This window comes from Herpailurus yagouaroundi, unplaced genomic scaffold (genome assembly GCF_014898765.1).
Source record: "Herpailurus yagouaroundi ecotype Mexico unplaced genomic scaffold, PumYag 191, whole genome shotgun sequence".
Lineage (NCBI taxonomy): Eukaryota > Metazoa > Chordata > Mammalia > Carnivora > Felidae > Herpailurus > Herpailurus yagouaroundi.
Genome location: NW_024412422.1, coordinates 4,151,906 through 4,159,572, shown reverse-complemented (window position 1 = coordinate 4,159,572; position 7,667 = coordinate 4,151,906).

Here is a 7,667-nt window from a genome sequence, read left to right as displayed (position 1 = left end):
TTCACAGTTCTTCCTGAGCTGGAATTCTTCCCCAAAAATTTGTCCCAAGAGGAACTTGGCATTTCCTGAAGCGGATGCTTCTCATGTCTCTTCACTTTCCATCTTTTGCTTTTTACCAGCATGGCAGTCCTAATCCACCATAAGTGTCCTCTGTTGGAATAACAAACCAACTGGTGGGTGCTATCAGTTTGTCACCGCCCTGGTTATAGGCTTCTGACCACATAAGCCCAGCTTTGGGCATGACTTTCCTCAAATGCTTCCATGGCTCTGCTATCAGTTTTAGGAAATAGAAGTCACAAAGGCAATCAAGTACATAACACTTGAAACCTCCTTCCCACAAACTCATATTTCTTTTATACTGTCGTAAATTGAGTATCTCTCACTGTTATGCCCAGAATTCGTGATCCCCAAAGACCACCAGGGAGCCAAGTCCGATGCAAAAGCAAAGAGCCTTTATTCGAGCTAGCTCGAGCTCAATCCCCTACCTGCACCGACGCAGCGGTGAGATGCCGGAGAGAGAGCGTGAGTTTCAAAAGCACAAAGGTTTTATAGGGATCTAAGGGCAGTTGGTGGGGTGATGGTCGTGTCCTTAGCCGATTGGCTGGGGAAGGTTCAGAGTCCTGATGCGCAGGTTGCCGGGCGTGGTTTGAATGGGAAGTTTGAACGGGTGAGCGGGAAGTTACTCAAGGGGAGGAGGTATGGTCTAAGGTTTGAGCGGGAATTTCTGCGGTTTTCCCCAGAAAGGGGGCCATGTCAGGGACATAGTCACTCAAGATGGAGGACATAGAACAAAATGGAGTCGGCCGGCCTAGGTCCGCTCTTTCATTCCCCCCTTGTCATGTAGCTTACGGACCCAATCATGGGACCAGCTGCATTTCTATTTTGTCCTCTTCTGTTATTAGGGCTTGTACTGAGCACGGAGGACCATTAGTTGGACAGCCCCCACGTGGTCCCTGACAAACTGGACCAGGCTGTTGATGATACAGGGTCCGAGGGTTACTAGTAGGAGCAGGATGGCGAGGGGTCCGGCAAGGGCCGAGATGAGGGTAGTTAACTAGGGAGACCAGTTGAACAAAGACTCGTACCAGGACTGAGATTGTTCTCTCTCTAACTTTCGTTTTTGCAGCCCTTCCCTTGTGAGGGCCATAGATTCTTTTACAACCCCCAAGTGATCAACATAGAAGTAACATTCTTCCCCTAGAGCTGCACATAGTCCTCCTTGCTGCATGAATAATAAGTCTAATCCCCTTCTGTTTTGGAGTACTACTTCTGATAAGGAAGTAAGGGATTTCTGTAAATGAGAAATTGATTTCTCAATTCTTTCTATGTCTAAGTCAATGGCTGCCCTTAGGGTTCTGTAGTTTTTGTCCTGGATGACGAGTGAGGATATTCCGGTCCCTACCTCCGCTAATCCCAGTCCCAAGAGTGCAGCCAGAGTTAGGGTTGTAATGGGCTCTCTTTTACTTCGGGAGTTAGTAGAGCCTAACCTGTTAAGTATTTCTTCCCCCGAATGGTACACCAGCTTGGGGATCAACTGCACGAGTACGCAGAAGCCTTCCTTCGAGGAGTTAAGGACTTGGGAGTGGACGCAGGGAGCGAGGCCGCTGGAACAGGCCCATCATGCATTTTTGGGGGGAAGTAGATACACTGTCTCCCTGGGGACTGTTAGGGTTTCACTACAGAGATGTGACTGCCCGGGGGGCATGTGGCCTATGCAAGTGCCCTGCCCTGTTACTCCCTGGAGGGTTAGTCTTGCAGTAGCCTGCTGCCATCTGCAGGAGCTAGAGTTGGAGGCTGTTGTATAATTGCCTTTAATGGCAATACCTTCGTAATATGGGAGCCGGACATCTAGACAGAGGCAACAGGACTTGGTCAGGTCGGGCCTAGAAGTGTTTAGTACCTGGTATGCTCTGACAAACGTGCTCCACAGGGGGTCTGTATCAGATAGTAAGTTGTGACCCGGGGCAGGAGATGCTGATGACACTCCAGTAGGGACAGGGGATGTGGAGGGCCGTGTGGCTGGGGCCTGAGTATTTCTGGGCGTGGCCGCCCGGGCGGGGGCAGGTCAGGTAACTAGTTGGGTCCTACCCCCGTGGGGGACTGCTGGGCAAGGGGAGTTGCTTGCATTCGGAGGGTAAATAACGTTCCCTTGTCCTTGGCTCCCAGCCTAACCCAGTCGTATATCCGGAGTCCCCAGGTTTTTCCACTCTCCCATCCTGTTGTTTTTTTACCTTGGCTTGTAAAGGATATAACTATGGGATTACCGCGCCCCCAGGCATATGGCAGTCGGGGGCCACTGGGCCGCTTTACCACGATGAGATCTCCGGTGCGTGGTGGGGTCCACCAGATGTGCCCCGTTGAGACACATGACCAGGAGGCGCAAAAGTAGTCAGCCGCGTCCCCACATGTGTTCGAGCGAGAGTGGCTGGGGCAGACATAGAAATAAAGGTTCTGCGCATGGAATCCGGGGGCATATGGTGACAAGGGGAGCAGAGTTTGGAGGTCTACGCAAAGTTCTGGGAACCAAGTGTCCCTGGGGTGGCTCTGGGAAGTCTGATTAAGTATTGTCCCCGAGCTGGTGTCTATGATCTGCCAGGTGATGTTTTGGGGGACTTGGGGACTCTCAACAGCATGAGCAGTGACAAGCAGAGCTAACAGAGTTACCAATATTAGGTGGGTCGAATGCGCTGTAGCTTGAGCTTGAGCGGGTTGTGTTGGTCCCGATTGACAGCCCATTGTGTGACGAAGTCCTTCCGGATTGAGCAGGGGTCTGCTGGCTGAACGTGGGTGTGATGGACCCAGGTTGCGATGCCGTCTACTTTGAGAGCAGTGGGGGTTGTCAGCACCACGATGTAGGGTCCCTCCCAGCACGGCTCGAGGGTCTCTTGGCGGTGCCTCTTGACCTAGACCCAGTCTCCCAGCCTGTACTGATGAGGTGTCGGGGTTGGGCCACCCTTGTAGATGGCATGGAGGCGCGGCCAAATGTCCTCGTGCGCCCTCTGGAACCCTCTCCAGGAAAGAAAAAGTTCTTGATCTTTAAACTCAGCAAGAAGTTCAGCTCGAAGGTTGGGAATAATAGGGGGTGGCCTGCCAAACATGATCTCGTAGGGAGTAAAACCCAGGGTGTAAGGAGTGTTCCTAACCCAGTAAAGGGCATTCGGTAGGAGAGTCACCCAGTCCCCGCCAGTCTCCATGGTTAATTTGGTAAGGGTCTCTTTTAGGGTTCTATTCATTCTTTCTACCTGTCCTGAGCTCTGGGGCCTATAAGCACAACGTAATTTCCAGTTTGCCCCCACAGCCTGTGTTACCTGCGAGATAAAAGCTGGTCCACTGTCTGATCCTACCATGGCAGGAAAACCATACCTGGGTAAGATGTCTTCTAGTAGCTTCTTAGCTACCATCTGAGCTGTTTCATGCTTGGTTAACTTCAGTGAAGTCGACCTCCCATTGGGATCCTGGTCTGGTGCCTCTGAGCCTGGTTCCTTTTTTATTTGATGTGGCTCTCGCGTTGGTGAGTTGGCAGGTCTTGCGGGCAGGTACAACTTGCTCTATTTTGGTGTCCTGTTGGTGAATCTTGATTCCGGCATGTCGGATTAAGTCTTTTAATTTTCAGGCCCCCATGTGAGTAGACCGATGCATGTGCTCTAATAGTGAGACTCCAAGCCGGCCTGGCAGCACGAGCTCCTTGTTAGGTGTATACCACCATCCCTTTATCTCCTGGGCCATGGGAGTTTCTTGATCCACTGTAATTCCTCCTGGGAGTATTTGGGCTGGTCTGGTAAAACTGGGTCTCCCGGGTCCGGGAGTTGTATGGTCATGGTGGGGACTGAAGTAAGGGCTACTGCCTTGGCTGCCTGGTCAGCCTTTCGATTACCTCTAGCTACCGGGTTATCAGTTTTCTGGTGCCCTTGGCCATGGATAATGGCCAGCTTGGCAGGAAGCCATAAGGCCGTAAGCAGGTCAAGTATCTCCTGCTTATATTTTATAGTCCTTCTGCCATCAGTAACCCCCTCTCCTGATAAATTGCCCCATGAATCTGAGCTGTGGCAAACACATAACGGCTATCTGTGTAGATGTTAAGCCATTTTTCAGCTCCCAGCATCAGCGCCTTGGTGAGGGTGATGAGCTCTGCTCGCTGGTCTGGTGTTCCGGAGGGTAGAGCCTCTGCCCATACAGTGTCCGTTTCGGTGACGACCGCTGCACCCACATACCTGTGTCCATCCTGCACAAAGCTGCTGCCATCAGTGAACCAAGTAGCCTCGGCATCGAGGAGGGCCGGTCGGTCAGATCCGTCCGGAATCCATGTACTTGCTTCAGGATCCCCGCACAGTCATGTAGTGGAGCATCTAGGTCAGGGTCGCGGGCAGCAGGGTTGCAGGATTGAGGGCCACACTGGGGTGGAACCGCACCTGTGGAGGGTTGAGTAGGAGGCTCTGGTAATGAGTCATACGTGTGTTGCTCATCCATCTATCAGGAGGCTGTTTCAGGACCCCTTCAGTGGTGTGTGGGGTCGTGATCCAGATCTCCTGTCGTAGGGTCAGTTTGTCTGCGTCCTTGACTAGGAGTACTGTTGCCACAATAATTCTTAGGCATGGCGGCCAGCCAGCAGCCACTGGGTCTAGCTTCTTGGACAGGTAAGCCACCGGGCAGTTCCAGGGACCTAAGGCTTGAGTTAGAACCCCTTTTGCTATTTCCTTGTGTTCGTCTGCAAAGAGGTGGATGGGCTTCATAATGTCTGGCAGGCCCAGGGCTGGGGCACTTAGGAGGGACTTTTTTAACTGATAAAAGGCAGTTTCTTCTTTTTCAGTCCATTCAAATGTTTTCCCCTCTTTGGTAGCTTCATATAGGGGCCTGGCGATCTCAGCAAAACCCGGAACCCAGAGGCAACAGTAGCCGGCCAATCCTAGGAATTCCCTTACTTCCCTTCGGGAGGTGGGAGTAGGGATCTTCAGGACAGTTTCTTTTCTGGCATCTGATAACCGCCGCTGTCTGCCCTCCAGGATGTATCCCAGGTAACTTACCCTTTCCCTGCATATCTGAGCCTCCTTCACGGATGCCTGGTACCCCAAGGCCCCCAAGGTAGCCAGCAGGTCCTGGGTCCCTTGCTCACAGTCCTCGGCCGTGTCGGCAGCAATCAGGATGTCATCTACGTACTGTAGGAGGGTGAGGCCAGGGTGCTCCTTTCTGTACTCGTGTCCAGGTCCTTCTGTAGTGCCTCGTCGAAGATGGTGGGCGAATTTTTGAACCCCTGAGGCAGCCATATCCAGGTGAGTTGCCTGCTGTAGCCCTCCTCCGGATCATGCCACTCGCAGGCGAACAAGGGTTGGCTTTGGGGTGCCAGTGGCAGAGTGAAGAAGGCGTCCTTTAAATCTAGTACAGTATACCAGACCTTGGAGGGCGCCAAGGAGCTCAAGAGACTATATGGGTTGGGAACAGTTGGGTGTATGTCTGTGACCCTCTTATTTACTTCCTGGAGGTCTTGTACCTGGAGGTCTTGTACCTGGTCTTGTACCTTGTACGTGGATAGTCATTTGTGTGACGCTTTTTGACCAGCAGTAGGGGGGGTGTTCCAGGCAGACTGGCAAGGAACTAGTACCCCTAGGCTTTGTAGTCTCCAGATGTGTGGCTGGATCCCCTTCCGGGCCTCCTGAGACATGGGGTATTGTTTGATCCTTACCGGACCTTCTCCTGGCTTGAGCTCTACCAGGACCGGGGTCCTGTGAGTGGCTAGTCCTATCCCCCCCGTCTCTGCCCAAACCGAGGGGAATTTTTTTTTTTCAACGTTTATTTATTTTTGGGACAGAGAGAGACAGAGCATGAACGGGCGAGGGGCAGAGAGAGAGGGAGACACAGAATCGGAAACAGGCTCCAGGCTCTGAGCCATCAGCCCAGAGCCCGACACGGGGCTCGAACTCACGGACCGCGAGATCGTGACCTGGCTGAAGTCGGACGCTTAACCGACTGCGCCAGCCAGGCGCCCCCTGAGGGGAATTCTTGTAGCCATCTGTCTATATTATCCTCTCTCGGGAGCGCCTCCTGGTGGAGGAGGTATTCATCCCCTAGTTTCATGGTCAGGACCTGAATGGGGTGGCCCTTGCCATCGGTGACCCGAGGCCCCCCTTGTCTGAAAGTTATCTGAGCTCCATCGGGTAAGTCCCATCCTAACAGCGGGTGGGGGCATTCTGGTATTACCATAAAGGAGTGGGATACCTGTCTCGTCCCCAAATCTACCGTTCTTCGGGTAGTCCATGAATACTGGCTCATACCAGTTGCCCCTTGTACCCAGGACTTCTTGCTGGCTAGTTTTCCTTGTGGGGTGCAGAGGACCGAATGTTGCACTCCAGTGTTGACAAGGAAGTCAACAGGGGTCCCCTCCACTTTAAGAGTTACCCTGGGCTCAGGGAGAGGGTCCGAACCCCAACTGCCATAATCACTCAGTTCATCTAGCTCTAAGACTTTTCCTCGATCAGTCTTGCTTCCCTTCCCGCCAGCCTTTTTCGGACAATCTTGGGCCCAATGCCCTATCTCCTTGCAGTATGCGCACTGATCTTTCTGCAGCCCCTGCTTCCCCACCTTGGTGGTTCCTTTACCTCCTCTTGAGTCGTCTGCCAGCTGCCGGAGACAGCGGTCTCATTCCTCGGGGGAGTCAGCAGTGGTAGCTAGTAGTATTCTGGCCAGGTCTCGAGTCTGCTTACTGCTGGCAGCCGCCATGGCACGAGCCTGCTTATCCTCAGGAGGCTCCTGGTTATTATATACCTTTTTGGCTACCACCAGTAAGTCCTGCAGACTTTTTTTCTCCTAGTCTATCTATTTTCTGTAATTCTCTTCTAATGTCTATGGCCGATTGGTTTACGAAGGCCATGATAACAGCTGCCTTGCTTTCCAGAGCCTCTGGATCCATGGGGGTATAGGTATGGAATGCCTCCATGATCCATTCTAAAAAGGCATCTGGAGATTCATCTTTTTCCTGTTGCACATTTCCTACCTTGGCCAAATTGGTTGGCTTCCTAGCAGCCATTCGGAGACCCCCCCCATTAGAGTCTGGAGGTAGACCCGGAGCCTCTCCTTACCTTCTGCCATGTTGAAATCCCACTTGGGCTGAGTTAAGGGGAAGGAGGCATCTATCTGAGCCTAGTTGGTGGTGGGATTCCCGTCTGTGCCCGGAACTAGTTTTCGGGCCTCATTGAGGATTCTTTCTCTCTCCTCAGTCGTAAACAGGACCTGCAAAAGCTGCTGGCAATTGTCCCACGTGGGCTGGTGAGTAAAAAGAACAGTCTAATAAATCAATAAGCCCTGCCGGTTTCTCAGAAAACTTAGGATTCTGAGCTTTCCAATTGTAGAGGTCACTAGTGGCGAAAGGCCAATAGTGATGGGGCTGATTCCCCTCCACGTCTGGGGGTCCGGTGGCTCACAGGGGCAGAGTAGTGGAGTCGGAGGCGGAGGCGGATTGCTCCCTCTGAGCCCTTTGTCTGGTAAAGAGCGGGCTTCCCACTGGAGCATTTCCGCCTCCTGCTCTTGGAACAGTGTCTGCCTCCCCCGGAGGGGGAGGATAGTGTTCTTCCAGCCCCTAGGGGGGTTATACGGGGGAGGAAAAATTAATTCTTCTTCAGTCCCCCCTTGTAGGACACGGTAGAGGGGTACTGAAGGCTGGGTAAGACTTTTCTTGT